Raw genomic sequence first — 15731 nt, 5'->3', positions numbered from 1 at the left:
CAAAAAGACGAGGAATCCTGCAAAAGGTGAATGTAAGTCGTCAGCAAGATCTTACTCCACGTTGTAAGAAATTTTACAAGTTGATTGGCGAATGGGGTCGAAGGACTGCTACCCTTCAACATTCAATTCGAAGTCTTAGAGGTAGGTTGCGAAATGCAGAAAAGGTAGCAACATGCAGTAGTTTCAACACACTCATTGACTCTGTGAATGAAACTACCTACAATTTTATTTTGCAACAAGTCAGGACACAGAAACAAAATCCATATGCACGTCGTTTTACTCTGAATGATAAACTGCTGGCTCTGTCACTGTACAAGACAAGTCCCAAGGGATATAGATTATTGTCATCCATTTTTTCGCTACCCTCAAGGAGGACACTATCTAATTTGTTAAATAGAATTCCATACGGTCCTGGAATAAACACAAAAATTTGGGAGAGTTTAAAGGCCACCGTTAACAACATCAAGGTTGCAAATGACCGTCTTTGTGCCGTGGTTTTTGATGAGGTCTCAATTAGGCCCTTGTTATCCTATAATAAAAGAACTCATTGTATTGAGGGTGTAGAGGACTATGGGCATAACAATCGAACACCTGCAATTGCTGAGTATGCGAATGTTTTTATGCTGAAAGGAATTCATCGGCAGTGGAAACAAGCAATAAGTTTTACGTTTAGTCATGGCCCAATAAAGACTCTTAAACTAAAATCGTTATTAGTGGAAGTCATAAAAAAGGCTCAAGAAATAGGCTTAGAAGTGGTAGCGACGATTTGTGATCAGGGAGGGTCAAATCAAGCTGCTATTAATGCATTATTAAAAGATACCGATGAAAAATGCAGAAGAAATTTGAGAGAAAACATTTACAGGGGGTTTGAAATAAAGGGGATGGATATAATTCCCTTGTATGATGTGCCACATCTATTTAAGGGCATACGCAATAATCTTTTGACCAAGAATCTACACTTCAAACAAAATGGGCAAAAGAAAATTGCCCAGTGGCATCACATCGAAAAATTGTATCTTTTAGATTCGATGGAAGTTATCAGACTATGCCTAAAGTTAACAGATGCTCATATATATTTGAACAAAATGAATAAAATGAAAGTGAAACTGATGGCCCAGGTGTTCAGCCATACCGTTGGTGGTTTGATGAAGCGTCTTTGCAAATGGGGTTAGTGTTTTTCTTGTTGTACCAATGTTTATGTTATAATTTGTGTATAATTTTAGATACAAAAACTGAATACAACCTGCCAGAAGAGGCTGAACATACGGCTGACTTCATTCTATTTATGGATGAATTATTTGATAGTCTGAATGGGAATACAAAATTAGCACCACAAGGCAAACCCCTGAAAGGCGGGATGTCGCAAAATTCAGAACATGAAACTTTTTGGAGGTCAGCTATAATAGTTTTAAATACCGTATGTTATTACAACAGCAACAAGAAGAAATTTATCAAAATTCCATCCATCGTCAATTTAATTAAAACCTTACAAGGCTTTATTCATCTAAAGCTGAAGCTCATAGGAAGAGTACAGTATATTTTGCTTCGTGCTGTTAACCAGGATTGCCTGGAGAATTTTTTCTCTAGCATTAGAGGGCATGGACGGCATAACAGATCTCCAGATGTCGCAACTTTTACAGCGTCATTCAAGACGTTATTGGTTAACAATTTTTTTGCACGTCACTCGCCTGGTGCCAATTGTGAACCAGATGAATCATCAGGAGCGTTGGATGCACTCAGATGTTTCGTGACGGGCGAAGAAATTGCGGGAATATCTGCCATTGAGTCTGAAGCCAGCACCTCCAGCACCTCCACCATTGACTTTTCAACGTTGCAACTGCATCATCGAAAATCGCGTGTTGCAAAAGCCACCTTGGCCTACATTGCTGGCTTCATTGGCAGATCGCTTTTAAATAAGTATGGAGGTTGCAACATGTGTAGGGAAATGCTGCTCAAGGCTGATGGGACTGTGCCGCTGGAAGTCATTGAAGGCAGAAAATACAGACATTCCAGTCTTGTAAAACCAGGCACCTTTTTATTTTGGGCCACATCTGAGGCAACTTCCCGGCTCATGTATGCAATTCCGCGACTATGTTCGAAAACCAATTTACCTCTAATATTAGAATATTTTATCGACTTACATAAATTTTTCCGTTCTCAACTGCAAAGACCACCCATTTTTAGGCAGTAAAGTGTCATCTTTAATCATAAAAACATTACTCTATGCGTGGATTAAACAAGTAAATTTAGTGTTGAATGGGAAAGACAGTAAGTTTCAAATATTTTTAAAAACAAAACCTGATCCACGATTAGTTGACCCTGTAAAATTGCACGCAAACAAGATGTATTTAAAAAAACAACTGCGTAAGAAAAATAAATAAATGTTTAATTCATGTTTTTTTTTTTTCACAGCTTACTTTCGTCGTGTGTATTATCTGCTTAATGTGTAAAATTAAGGGCCAGTTTATAGAAAGAGAATTAAATATTTAATTCGAATTGAATTTTAATGCGCGATTAACCCATCAATCCGAAACTTCGATTGGTTCAATCTGATCACGTGTTCTTTTAATCTCGCATTTGATTACGATTTACTTAATTTCGCTTCTATAAACTGGCCCTAACAGTTTTTACACTCGTAGTTAAAATCAAAATTATTTTTCATAACTGGAGTAAGACGTGTTGCCTACTTTGTGAGATTAGTTTTGTCCGCAACCACCGGGAGCGCTGTAATTCATACATTGACTTGATCATGGCAGTTTCCTATCTAAGGATATGTGATTTGTGATGGTTATGGCCATGGGGGTGAAAGTTGTATTGCCTAACTCGCAATTCAAATGACATTTGTTTGTCGGCAATTAGAACGCAAAAGTGGGGGTAATGACGAAGGAAATGTGGCTAGTGCGCACGCGTCATTTATTGCGCCAAATCTGGCGTTCCTCGTATTGGCTGTTTAATTTCATTTGTTTCAGCACAGAACAGAACACAAACCTTGTGTTTCAGTGAGCGGGTGGTTTGGTTAGGTTATGGTTATGTCCTGAATTGCCATACAACGAAATAAACGAACGTAACATTGAAAATCAATAATTTTAAATATCTAGAACAATTCAAATTACCCGCCAGCATAGCTCGCCAAGCATAATTTGAGTTTCCCGCGTCCCAGAACGCAATATGGCCGATTTAAATGTCATTGGAATTGCTGTCAATTTGTACAGAGCCTGCGCTTCTTTATGGTTTGTGTTTTGTGGTTATGGCATAGACAACACAGTAAACAGGGCCGTAGTCTTCAACGGGACCATACTACCAAAACAGGACCGTACTACCAAAACAGGACTGACGTCTTCAACGGGACCATACAAAGTTGTTGAATATGTCAAATTCATGTTATCACATACACACATGCGCACCTGTACTCTGAATAAACCAGTCGTTAATCATTTCGCTCTCCGAACACCTTCCCGGACCTACGCACATCAGGTTATGGGCCCGCAAAGTGACCAAAGACAACGCTGATCACTTCTTACGTAAGTTCGTGGAGACCCACGATCCACTGAATTCGGAAAACGTGAACGTAACGACACGAAATCGAACGCATGCCCCCATATCACACGAACGACCGAAAAAAAAAACGCAAGAAAAACGAGTGCCCAAAAACCACGAAATTGTGCAAACGAACAACGAAACGAACGGCCAAAACGAACAACGAAACGAACGACGAAACAAACGGTGAAACGAACAACGAGAACGTCCTTTGTGAAGGCTCACGAACAACGTGCCGCCAACGAACAACCAAATTACGTTTGAAAAACTTCGAGGTCGAGAGAACTATAATACATGGAAGTCCGCCATGCGAGCAGCGTTACATCTCGAAGACCTATGGAAATGTGTGACCGGCGACGTCACCGACGAAGGCAAAAACATGAAGGCGCGATCCCGAATTTTGCTAGCCACGGAGCCCCACATCTATATCCACGTAGAGGATACAGCGACGGCCAAGGACGCGTGGAACAACCTCGCTCGCACTTTCGAGGATGCAGGCCAAAACAACAGGATAGCATTGATGCGTGCATTAACTGACACCAGGCTCGTCAAATGTCAATCAATGGAAGAGTACGTATATCAGATCATCTCGTACTCGAATCGTCTCAACGCAATCAAGTTCAAAGTAGACGATGAATGAATCGAAACCTTTTTACTTGCTGGCCTTACTCCCGAATACGATCCGCTGATAATGGGTATCACCAGCTCCGATAAACCGTTATCAGGCGACGAAATAAAAACGAAGCTCCTTCTAGAATATTCGATGAAAAACGATAACGTCAAAAAAACGCGAGATGATAATGTTGCTATGGCGAGTAAATTTCAAAACAGAAACGCACGAGCTCAAAAAACGAAAAATTGTTTCAATTGCAATAAACCTGGTCATTTCAGCCGAGATTGCAGGTTACCGAAGACGGACGCAACAATTCGAGCCGAGCAAAAAAGGAAACAGCAAGAAAAAGCCTTCTTAGCTTTCTCCACCGCCCATGCTATGGATCCTGATGCTTGGTACCTGGATTCGTGCGCTTCAGCGCATTTCACTCATCGTGAGGATTGGCTCGACGACGTCTCGAGCACGTCTGATTCCAAAATCGTGCTCGCGGATAATACGAAAATTGAGAGCAAATCCATTGGCTCGACCTTGATACCAATCCAGATTGACAACAAGCCGGACTTCATTAAGGTCCACAATGTCGTTTACGCACCAGAAATTTCAACTAACTTACTGTCGGTCAGTAAAATAATCGAAAAAGGCCACACCGTGGAATTCAAAGGATCAAGATGCGAAATAAAATCGAAATATGGAGACCTTTTAGCAACGGCACATGATCACGGAGGAATCTACAAACTCGATTCAGCTGAACAGTCAGCAAACATCACCACGACGTCACACGCACCCGAATTATGGCATCGAAGAGTTGGTCACCCCGGAAACTCCATTGCGGTCCACTTCAAGGAAGCTGTTACCGGCTGCAACTCCGTTCCCGCCACAGAGGGCACCTGCGTTCCGTGCCTTCAAGGAAAACACCATCGAGGCCCCTTCCCCAAGGATGGTAAACGAGCCGCGAACCTTCTGGACCTGATACACAGCGATCTGTGCGGACCAATGGAAAACGATTCTCTCGGAAGATCACGATATTTTTTGACCCTCATAGACGACCATTCTAAGAAAATACACGTTTATTTTCTACGCCATAAAAATGAAGTTTCCAAGTGTATTAAAGACTTCAAAATTTTTGCAGAAAACCAGCTTGAACGGAAAATGAAGGCCCTCAGATCCGACAACGGCAAAGAGTACGTCAACAACGAGTTGAAAGCCTACCTCGAGTCCACTGGAGTACGACATCAACTGACCATTCCGTACACGCCTCAGCAAAATGGCGTAGCAGAAAGGACTAATCGAACCATCGTCGATGCAGGTCTTCCCAAGGCTTATTGGGCCGAAGCGGTCTCAACGGCAGTTTATCTCATCAACCGCACCCCCACCAGGATCCTCAACTTCAAGACTCCCGAAGAAGTCTGGACCGGACGTAAGCCCGATATAAGTCACCTAAAAATTTTCGGCTGCAAAGCAATGGTTTACGTACTAAAACCTCTTAGGTTGAAGTGGGATTCACCCACACGAGACGCCATCTTTATAGGTTATCCTGAGGAATCCAAAGGCTATCGATTTTACGATCCGCAAACCCGCAAGGTATTTAAGAGCCGAGATGCTGTGTTCATGGAAACAGCATTTCTCGCCCAGCTGAAACGTAACGAAACTAACGTTGCAACTTTCGAGTTAGCTGTTCCTACAGACGACGAAGACGACGAAGAACCTCAAACGGCATCACCAACGGCAAGGACCAAGATTCCCGAAACGATCAATGAAGAAGAACCGCAGAACATGTTACGAAAAACCACCAGGAAACCGAAACCCAAGAAAGACGACGATTACATTTACTACAAGATAAACGCAATCACCCACGAAAACGAAGACGAGGATCCTCAAACTCCCGAAGAGGCCCTCAATTCCCCGCAAAGTCACTTATGGAAATCTGCCATGGAGGAGGAATACAAAGCCCTCATGGAAAACGGCACTTGGACTCTGACAGATCCCAAACCGAACGCAAAAGTTTTAAAAATACGTTGGGTTTTTAAAACTAAAAGGGGGAAAGATCAGCCAACCTTGTACAAGGCTAGACTTGTAGCAAAAGGTTGCACGCAGATTCCAGGTATCCACTTCGAAGAGACCTACTCACCTGTGATAAGGATGGAAACACTACGTTTTCTCATTTCGATGGCTGCAAAATACGACCTGAAAATTCATCAGCTTGACGTGAAGAACGCATTCCTTCATGGAGATCTGAAAGAAGAGTTATACATCCAGCAGCCCACTGGCTTCGAACAACCAGGGAAAGAGAATCAAATTTGTAAGCTCAGAAAGGCCATGTACGGGCTCAAGCAGGATTCAAGAGCGTGGAACTCCAAGCTGAACTCAGTACTTACGAAAATTGGATTCACACGATCGCAAACAGACCCGTGTATTTACACGAAACGAGCAGGACGAAAAATTGAATTATTAGCAGTCTACGTAGATGACATACTAATTTTCTCGAACGACGACTTCGCAACTTCGAGCACGAAAAACAGCCTCAACGAAAAATTCCATATGAAAGACCTAGGACAAGTATCAAAATGTTTAGGGATAAATTTCACTCGAGATTGGAAACGACATACGATCCACATCGACCAACCAGACTATATCCTCAATCTACTCAAACGTTTCAAGATGGAAGATAGTCACCCGGTGAGGACACCGGAAGATGTGAATCAGAAGCTGGACTTGCACACCAACGAAACCGAAACGACTCCTATTTTTCCCTATCGAGAAGCGATCGGAGGATTATTGTACATCACGCAAATTTCGAGACCTGACATCGCCCACGCAGTCAACTATTTGAGCCGCTTAAACCAGAATCCCGATATTGTACACTGGAGAGCCGTGAAACGGATACTTCGATATCTCAAGTCCACAATCAGCCTGAAGAAAACACGATCACCGCCTACTGCGACGCAGACTGGGGAAATAACCTCGCAGATCGAATATCTACGACAGGATTTATCATTTTCCACAATCGAAATCCTGTATCATGGTCCAGCAAGAAACAACCAACAGTTGCTTTGTCTACAACAGAGGCAGAATACATGGCGCTGAGCTACACATGTGAAGAACTCATCTGGCTACGGAGTTTAGCGTCAGAACTCGACCCCACGTCCGTCGAGGAACCTACGACCTTGTACAACGACAACAAGGGTGCCGTCGACTTAGCATCTGACGCAGGATTCAGTCAACGAACTAAACATATCGATCTTAGACACCATTTCATACGTCAACTGGTCGAAGATGCGAAGATCAAAGTCAAGCTCATCTCTACCCAAGACATGATCGCAGACGCCCTGACGAAACCTTTATGCGTTGCAAAATTTCAGTCATGTATTTCTCACTATGGTTTGGTAAATAACTGAAAAACCGTGTTACCCTCCAGTCATTTTTGTAATGTTGTATTTTATTTGTTGTATTGTGTTTTTTAATTATGTTGCGCGTTATTTTTTGTTTCGCGAATTTTTAATGTAAGAATTCAGAGTTACTCGCGCGATTTATGTGACGCTGTTTAATCCACCCATGATCGACGAATTTTATTTTATTATTTTTGTTGAACATTAATTTGATGGGGGGATGTTGAATATGTCAAATTCATGTTATCACATACACACATGCGCACCTGTACTCCACAGAACACCTAAGATAAGAACTGATTTCCCTATGTTAAAGGTTGGCAACGGAAAATACAGCGCTCCTGGTAGTCCAGTGGCAAACTAAATGACCGCGGGAAAAATTTGAACGCAACAGTCTTTATAGTGCTCCCTTTTTCAGATATAAGTTTTTTTTAGTTGTCAAGATATTAAAGTGTAAAAAGTAAATTTGGTTTTAAAAAAACCAAACATACTTTTTCACTTGAAAATCTTAACAATTTTAATAGTAGGAAAATAAAATTAAACACATATAAGTATATTTATTATTTATATATTGAACGAAAAACCGACACAAATAAGAAAAAAATGTAACAAGATAAAACTCTAAAAATTCAAGAAAACAGATAAACAACAAATTAACATTCACTTGAAAAAAGTAAAAAACAAATCACAGTACTATTTACATTTCAGTCTTAATATCCCTCGGATACTGCGGAATACTTCTACTCGCGAATTTACGCTTGTTTGTCAAAACTTCACTTTCACCTGTTTCACAATAATTATGGTCTTGAAGATGAAAACTGGAAATGCTGTCCATTATTTCACCATCTTGAGAATGTGAGGAAGGTTTTTGATCCAAACCTTTGCAAACCGCGGTCAATGTTGTAGACTGATGACATCAACAACTACAAAATCTTCATTTGCAGAATGGTCGTAAGGTTTTGGTACAGAACCGGTGTTTAAACGATCCTTTCTTTCATTCACAAAACTATTGCCTCAAAATGATGTTCACAAATTTTCCATGCACCAGTTGATGGATTCTGTATATTTACAAGAATACTTCTTTCGGCTAACTCCCACGACTGAAAAACTTTAGTTTACACAGTTTACATATCAAGTATGGCACTAATCTAAACGAAAACTTTCGGGAAATTTGCCAAGCATCCTTGGCATAACCCAAAACGAAACACACAACACATTAGTGTTGGGCGATTATGAATGATATAATCGAAATATATCGATTATAGCCGAATAATCGATCATTCGATTATGCTCTTCGATTATCATTCGTTAAAATAATTCGTTAGAATAGGTGCGTTTTGTTGGGTCATCCAGATTGAACGGAATGCATCCCACCAACAAAACGGCTTAAAATTTTTGACAGTTTTGTCATAAAATCCCCACTTTCTAACATTCAAACCGACCATTCTATGTAGTTTAACGGAATGAAAAGTTTCGTCGGAGTCGGTTTTGTGCACCAATAAAACGGTCGTTCCATCATAAACCGATTCCGGTTATGTACCAACAAAACGTACCTATTGTTTCGAGAAGTCGAGAACTGGATGGTAAAACGAATGATCACTCGATACGACTCGACCCGATCACTCGATACGACTCGACCCGACCACTCTATTACGAGATATTCATTCGGTGGTTCTGTCATTTGGTTCTCATTGTTTTAATCTAGTGATTTAATTTCTTCCCGCATTAGTAAGGGTAGTTTCGTTTACTTCACTAAGATTCCAAAAAAGAACTTGATGTGAAAATTGAAATTTGCGTATCATGAGACCGCCTTGGTATCATTCATAATCGTCCATCCGAATATCACTCGTTATTCAAAGCAACTGCGCATGCGGATCATTCATAATCGGACAATCCGAATGATCATTCGATTATACAAAGCGATTATTTCGATTAATTCGATTATGGAAATATATCGATTATGCCCAACACTACAACACATCACACAAGATGGATGCTAGTTCGCAAACTCGCAAAGGCGCAAGCTCACAAGAGTCACTAGATGACAAGAATGACATTTGCCTGCGAGGTTTATTCAAAATTCCCCCTCTCGCTCCGCGCCCTCCCGGTGGCACACACACTTTTTCCGCTGCCATTTTGCCAATGCCAGTTTCACCCCCCTTCTGTACTCTGAATAAACCAGTCGTTTACCAGCACTCGTACGTTAATCATTTCGCTCTCCCGAACACCTTCCCGGCCTACGCACATCAAAAGTGATCAAAAAGAATCCAAATCAGAGCAAGCGTTGCAAATTATTATCGGTCACGTCGTAGCAAAATCATATGCAAATAAGCGGTCAAAACATGGGCGTAGACAATTTATGGTCTCAAACGCTACTTAATAAAAAATGATACTTTATGAATTTTAGACGTTGGAATTATAATTGTGAATTTTATTATTATGTATTATAAGATAAGGGAAACAATTTATAAGATAAACAAGAGCAACATTTTACACTTGTAAGAGTAAGTAAATTATCAGCTTTATTGCCAAACGCGACGCCACTGGTACCGAGATGTTTCGTTGAAATGTCACATTTCAAAATTCAAGGTTGTTGTTGTTGACAATTTAAGTGAGTTAACCTAGAAAACAAATCTTCGATTTCGGCAATATTTACAGAAGTTTATTGAAATTGTAAGCAATAGTTATCCCAGAATAAGTTGTAAAATGGGTTTTACCATTAAAGAGAAGGCATTTTTATTACATTATTTTCGAAAGAGGGTGAAACAAGAAAGTGAAGACTGGCCTTACTTTGTACCCCCTTACACTGAAGAATTTCAAGCCAGACGTCCGAACCTGATGGTATTGGTTATCAACAAGTTTATCAATGTCTTAAAATTATAGTGCCTAATTTTAGCGAATCATAATCCATCATTAAGAAGAAGTCAGGTCAGTCCTTAGTTCAAATTTTAGAAATGGTGCAAAATGTTCGACAAATTATCAAGGAACATCCCTCAACTTCCATAAGGCGTTTAAGACAGCAAGTTAAATTGAGTTATGGCAGTTATTGCAAAAATTTTGAAGGAGGATATTAATTTGTTTCCCGTGTGTGTTGCAAGAAATAAAACGTATACATTACCTTAAACAAATTTTCATCATAAATGAATTTTGGCAATCCATTTCACCTGACAGCTTCATAAGTGTTTTTGGAAAACATGAGGGGCGAGTTTGACTCTTTCTGGACCACAATGGAGAACATTTAGAGCAGTTTTTTTGAACTTATTTTTTGACCTTGGAGTAATTTAATGTTTTAAACTGCTAGAAAAGATACGAGTAAGTTCTCAATTAACCAAAAATGAGAGAATAATAATTTTAGCACTTTTCTTACAGAAAACAACAAAACAAAGAATTATGAAAAATAATTACTTTTAAAATTTTGTAACCAAAGATTACGTGCCTTATGAAGGAATTTTATGTAACTGTGTGTTTTTTCCTTAATCAGTAATAAATAATAATTAATAATAACTTTCTTTTAAATCTATTATTCATGAATTACAAAAATTTATAAAGGCAATTAATAATAGATTTTTGAGAGGTAGGCAACCAACAAAACGAGTGTGCACAGCAAGTAAAGTCCATTCGTTTTAATAAACAATTGTCAATGTCAAAAATTCTTAAAAGACCGGACTGTACCACCCCAGAATATCGTTTTATGGACCAGATGTATAATGGTTTTTACACTAGATATTTATTGAGGTTATGTATATGTTGCACACATGTTGCACTATCTGTGTGTTGCACGTTGACATTTTTCAATCGCAATCAAGAACACAATTACACAAATCGTCATTCCAACATCCAACGACCGGTACGAAAGTACCTACAGAAAATGATAAATATTGTTTATTTATTAAGACCTTGCATATTAAAAGCAATGTTATGTTTAATAATGATTCTGAAAAGTGAGTTGCGTCTTCAAACTTAGCAAGAAGAAATGAAGGTTTGTACGGAATATGTACTTGAAATCCAATAAATCGGGAAATGTGAACGGTTAAATAAAATGTGGATTGAAAGATAAAAGGCAAAAACTAGTTTAATATTAGAAAAATGAAAAAAATTAAACAACTTGAGAGTGAAAACTATTCATATTCCAGATTTTCATCATCATCTTCCACATCTGATTCTGAATCTGAATCTGCTGCCACCTGTATTATAAACGGGGGTATGTCTTCAATTGATGCATTTCCCATTAATTTTTGCCAATCCTGTTTGATGAGTTGCTCACAGTGTTTGACACTATTAGACCACATTTCAGGTGTAAAATGAGAAATGGCTTCTAACCACATTTTTTTGACCTTTTCAGTTTTTGATTCAGTACATGAAGATATATTTTTATTATAATAATTTTTCAGAAAACCCCAAGCCAACTCAATGGGATTGTACTGGCAATTGTAAGGTGGTAAGCGAAGCATATGATGCCCATTTGTATGAACTAAATCATCAATCAGATAATGTTTTTGGATATCTTGCTTCTTGGTGCAAATTATATTATACAACACTTTTTTTGTGGCTTCAGGGGGGTACGGGATATTGTTCTCATTTAACCACTGTATCATGTCACCTTTTTTTGTTGAAGAGACTGGATGTTTAGTCACCTGTTCTGAATGGTACGGGGCATTATCCATCACTATTACTGCAGGTTTATCCAGTAAATTTAATGCTGGTAATAGTTGGTTACGTATCCATCTTGTAAAAATATCACTATTCATGTTTTTATGGTAATCCCTGTGCTCTATTTCGGAACCAAGTAATAAGTCGCAACCTGGTAAAAACCCTGCAGATGTTCCGGCATGAAGAATGGTGAACCTTTTGCCTTCTCCTTTTACCCGTTTTGGAATACCTTTAGGATCTGAAAGATTAATCCAGTGCCGCACCTGGCTGCCATTTTCATAAATCCAGGTTTCATCCAAAAAAACAAATATATAATTGTCAGATTGTAGATACTGTAAATATTTTCTTATAAATTTAATTCGCTTCAAAATTATATGTGGTTGTGCAATCAAAACTAGTCTGTTATTGTGTTTTCTATACCGGTATCCCATTGATTTTAGTATTGTATATAACTTTGTTCTGCCGCAAATATATTCACATTCCTCTTTGGCGTATTTATGCAGATCATCTATTGTGAAATGTTCACCTTTTTCGTGATGAATGTATATTCTTCGGGCCAATTCTTCTTTAATATAATGAAATGCTGGATCTCTTTTATAAACAATTTTTGCGCGTCCTTTTTTTTGTGGTGATTTAACACATCGATTGATTTTAAAATCTGTCATTATTTTAAAAGCAACGGTTGGGTGAATCTGTAGGGAAAAGGATTATGAAATAGGATTTCAAAAATAGGAAATAGGTACAATGTTACATCAAAAATATGAGCAGCTTTCTCGCAAATTTCTTTCATCGACATTGATGGTTTTTCCGTCTCCAGTTCTTTGCAGTATCGAACTACTGCCATCTTTTCACGTTGAAGAAGCGACTGACCTGTACCCCTTTTACGTGAAGCCATTCTTCAACTTTAAATTCTTCGCCAATTTTGAATTTTATATTAAACAAGTCTTGCGCATGTCAAATGGACGAAATTTGGCTGACACTCAGAGATGCCAACATTGATTTATGAAATAACTAGGTTTGACATTTTGGCAAGTCTACCACCTTGACAACATTTTGACAATTGTTTATTAAAACGAATGGACTTTATATAAAAGTGTCTGATTAGTATACGACATACGTTTCGATAAAATAAAAGATGAGGTAGCACTTTTGATTTGGTTTCTTGTTGTTGTTGATCACTCTGTATTCACAAGCTGTCAACACGAAATCAACTTAACCTCATTTATGCTTCGAAGCCCTGTTTTGTTGTTTCTTGCGTTCCTGATCTGCTTATTGTTTAAAAAAAAGCTTTTTTCAAAGCTAGATAACTTCCAGTGGTATTACAAAGGTATTGTCTTATTGGTTTTTATAACCTCTCAAATATTTTAGAAGTAATTGCTAAAATGGTGTTCACACTTGAACAAAATAAGTTCCTTATGATGTCTTGTTACCGCAACACTGTTAACAGAGACGAGGAATGGACATACAGCGTTCAAGCTTGCAAAGAAAAATTTTTAGCCAAGTACCTGGACCAAAATGTTTTAGAAAAGTCCCTCACAGCTCACATACATCGAATTGTTAATCATTTTGTTACTATGGGTAGTGTTGAAGCTAGATAATTTTCGGTGGTGTTACAAAGGTATTGTCTTTAGGTATCTACTTTTATATTGAAAATCAGAATAATTTTATAACCTCTCAAATATTTTAGAAGTAATTGCTAAAATGGTCTTCACACTTGAACAAATTAAGTTCCTTATGATATTTTATTACCGCAACGGTGTTAAAAGAGATGAGAAATGGACATACAGCCTTCAAGCTTGCAAAGAAGAATTTTTAGCTAAGTACCTGCACCAAAATGTTTTAGAAAAGTGCCTCACGGCTCACATATATCGAATTTTTAATCATTTTGTTCCTACTGGTAGTGTTGAAAAGGGGAAATCGTCGGGTCATCCCAAGGTGATGGAAAATGTAGTTGAAAATATACGACATCATTTAGAAGCACATCCGAGAACTTACTAGACTGTCTCGTCAAATTGCAGTACTTACATGCCATAAAGTTGTTAGAGGAGAACTCGCATTTACATCCATACAACTGTACAATAGCTCCTCCGTAATGATCCTGAAAGCTGCATAAATTATTGTAATTGGTTTCAGAATAATCTGTTCACCTGACTTTTCTGTGTTCAGCTATGTGAAAAGTGAAGTGTATAAATGAGAAATTAATAATTTAAACGAGTTAATAGAAGAGATTACCATCTGTTGTCGTAACATCAAGAGAGTGAGAAGATATTCAGAGCAAAATGGAGGACACTTCGAACCATTCCTTTAATTTATATTGTAACTTTTTTAACTGAGTCATTGATGTTATTCACCTTCTTAAGTGTTTAATAAATACATAATTTGTTGAGAGTGTTGAGACTTATCAATAATGCATTTCATTGATTTATTTTTATTTAATTTGTCAAACTACGCAATAGGCAACCAGTAAAACCAGTTTGTTCTGGGGTTGCATATCGTGGATCAGGCTAATATTATCGATTTCTGGTGAAAGAGTCGGCACACAATCAAAGCCTACTTGGATCCCACAATCATTTATAGACACTCTGAGTTTCACAAGCGATTTACAAATATATATGGTTTGCTATACTTTTTTCTTAAAACAAAAAAGATGTAGGGCCGCGAATACCAAACTGAATCACCCGGTATATCAATGCTTATCAGTAGTTTTTTTATTGTGAAAATATATACAGTGCATTTTTTTTAACTGTTGCCATAGGGAATTGCATGGTAAAACTTATACCCCCTGTTGATGAAAATATTCAAACCATTTTTGGAACAAAGTTGGAAGATTTTTTAAACTATCGGAAAGATTACAATTCAATATCCTAAACTGTCGAGAAAAAGTTGTGAAAAAAATATTTCTAGCGGGCCGGAATAATAGTACGTCGAGCGGCCGCCAGAATAGCGTCCCTGTCGGCTCAACCAGTACCTGACTATCTCCACTTTTGACACTTTCATTTAAAAAATAGCGAGGTCTCCTGGAGGCTATGATTAAATTAGCTTTTGGAAGGCAGAACATGTAAACATTTATTTATTAAAAAAAAACAAACCGTTAACCAGAAATTATTAAAGGAAATGTTCAGTGTTTTCCTTCGACTGCTAAACAATGTCCCAAGCGATCTTGAAAATTTTTTCGCGTGTTATTCTCCACAGTTTCTGGTTGACCTCTTAGGCGTTTTTTTTAACTGTTGCCGTAGGGAATTTGACAAAAAACGTAGTAGGGGATATGGGAACAAAAATTAGGATTTATATTTTAATTTATTATTTATTTTAATCATAGCCTCGAGGAGATCTCGCTATTTATTTTTTAAATGAAAGTGACAAAAGTCAAAAGTGGAGATGGTCAGGTCTCAGGTGCTAGTTGAGCCGACAGGGACGCTATTCTGGCGGCCGCTCGACGTACTATTATTCCGGCGCGCTAGAAATATTTTTTCACAACTTTTTCGACAGTTTAGGATATTGAATTGTAATCTATCCGATGGTTTAAAAAATCTTCCAACTTTGTT

The 15731-nt window shown here is 38.3% G+C and overlaps 3 long non-coding RNA genes across 3 annotated transcripts in view; all 3 read left to right on the top strand.

Annotated features, from left to right (window-relative positions):
• LOC138129042 (uncharacterized) overlaps nucleotides 1-15731 on the top strand; it is a 208482-nt gene that overhangs the window by 135268 nt on the left and 57483 nt on the right. The window lies entirely within an intron of this gene.
• On the top strand, nucleotides 9701-11164 carry LOC138129041 (uncharacterized). The gene is made up of 3 exons (XR_011159037.1): nucleotides 9701-10377; nucleotides 10433-10848; nucleotides 10906-11164. It is a non-coding gene; the product is annotated as an uncharacterized lncRNA (long non-coding RNA).
• Nucleotides 13293-14575, top strand: LOC138129040 (uncharacterized). Its single transcript, XR_011159036.1, has 3 exons — nucleotides 13293-13502; nucleotides 13555-13817; nucleotides 13874-14575. It is a non-coding gene; the product is annotated as an uncharacterized lncRNA (long non-coding RNA).

The sequence above is a fragment of the Tenebrio molitor genome, chromosome 4, assembly GCF_963966145.1.
Source record: "Tenebrio molitor chromosome 4, icTenMoli1.1, whole genome shotgun sequence".
Lineage (NCBI taxonomy): Eukaryota > Metazoa > Arthropoda > Insecta > Coleoptera > Tenebrionidae > Tenebrio > Tenebrio molitor.
This window is presented reverse-complemented; position numbering and strand designations above follow the sequence as displayed.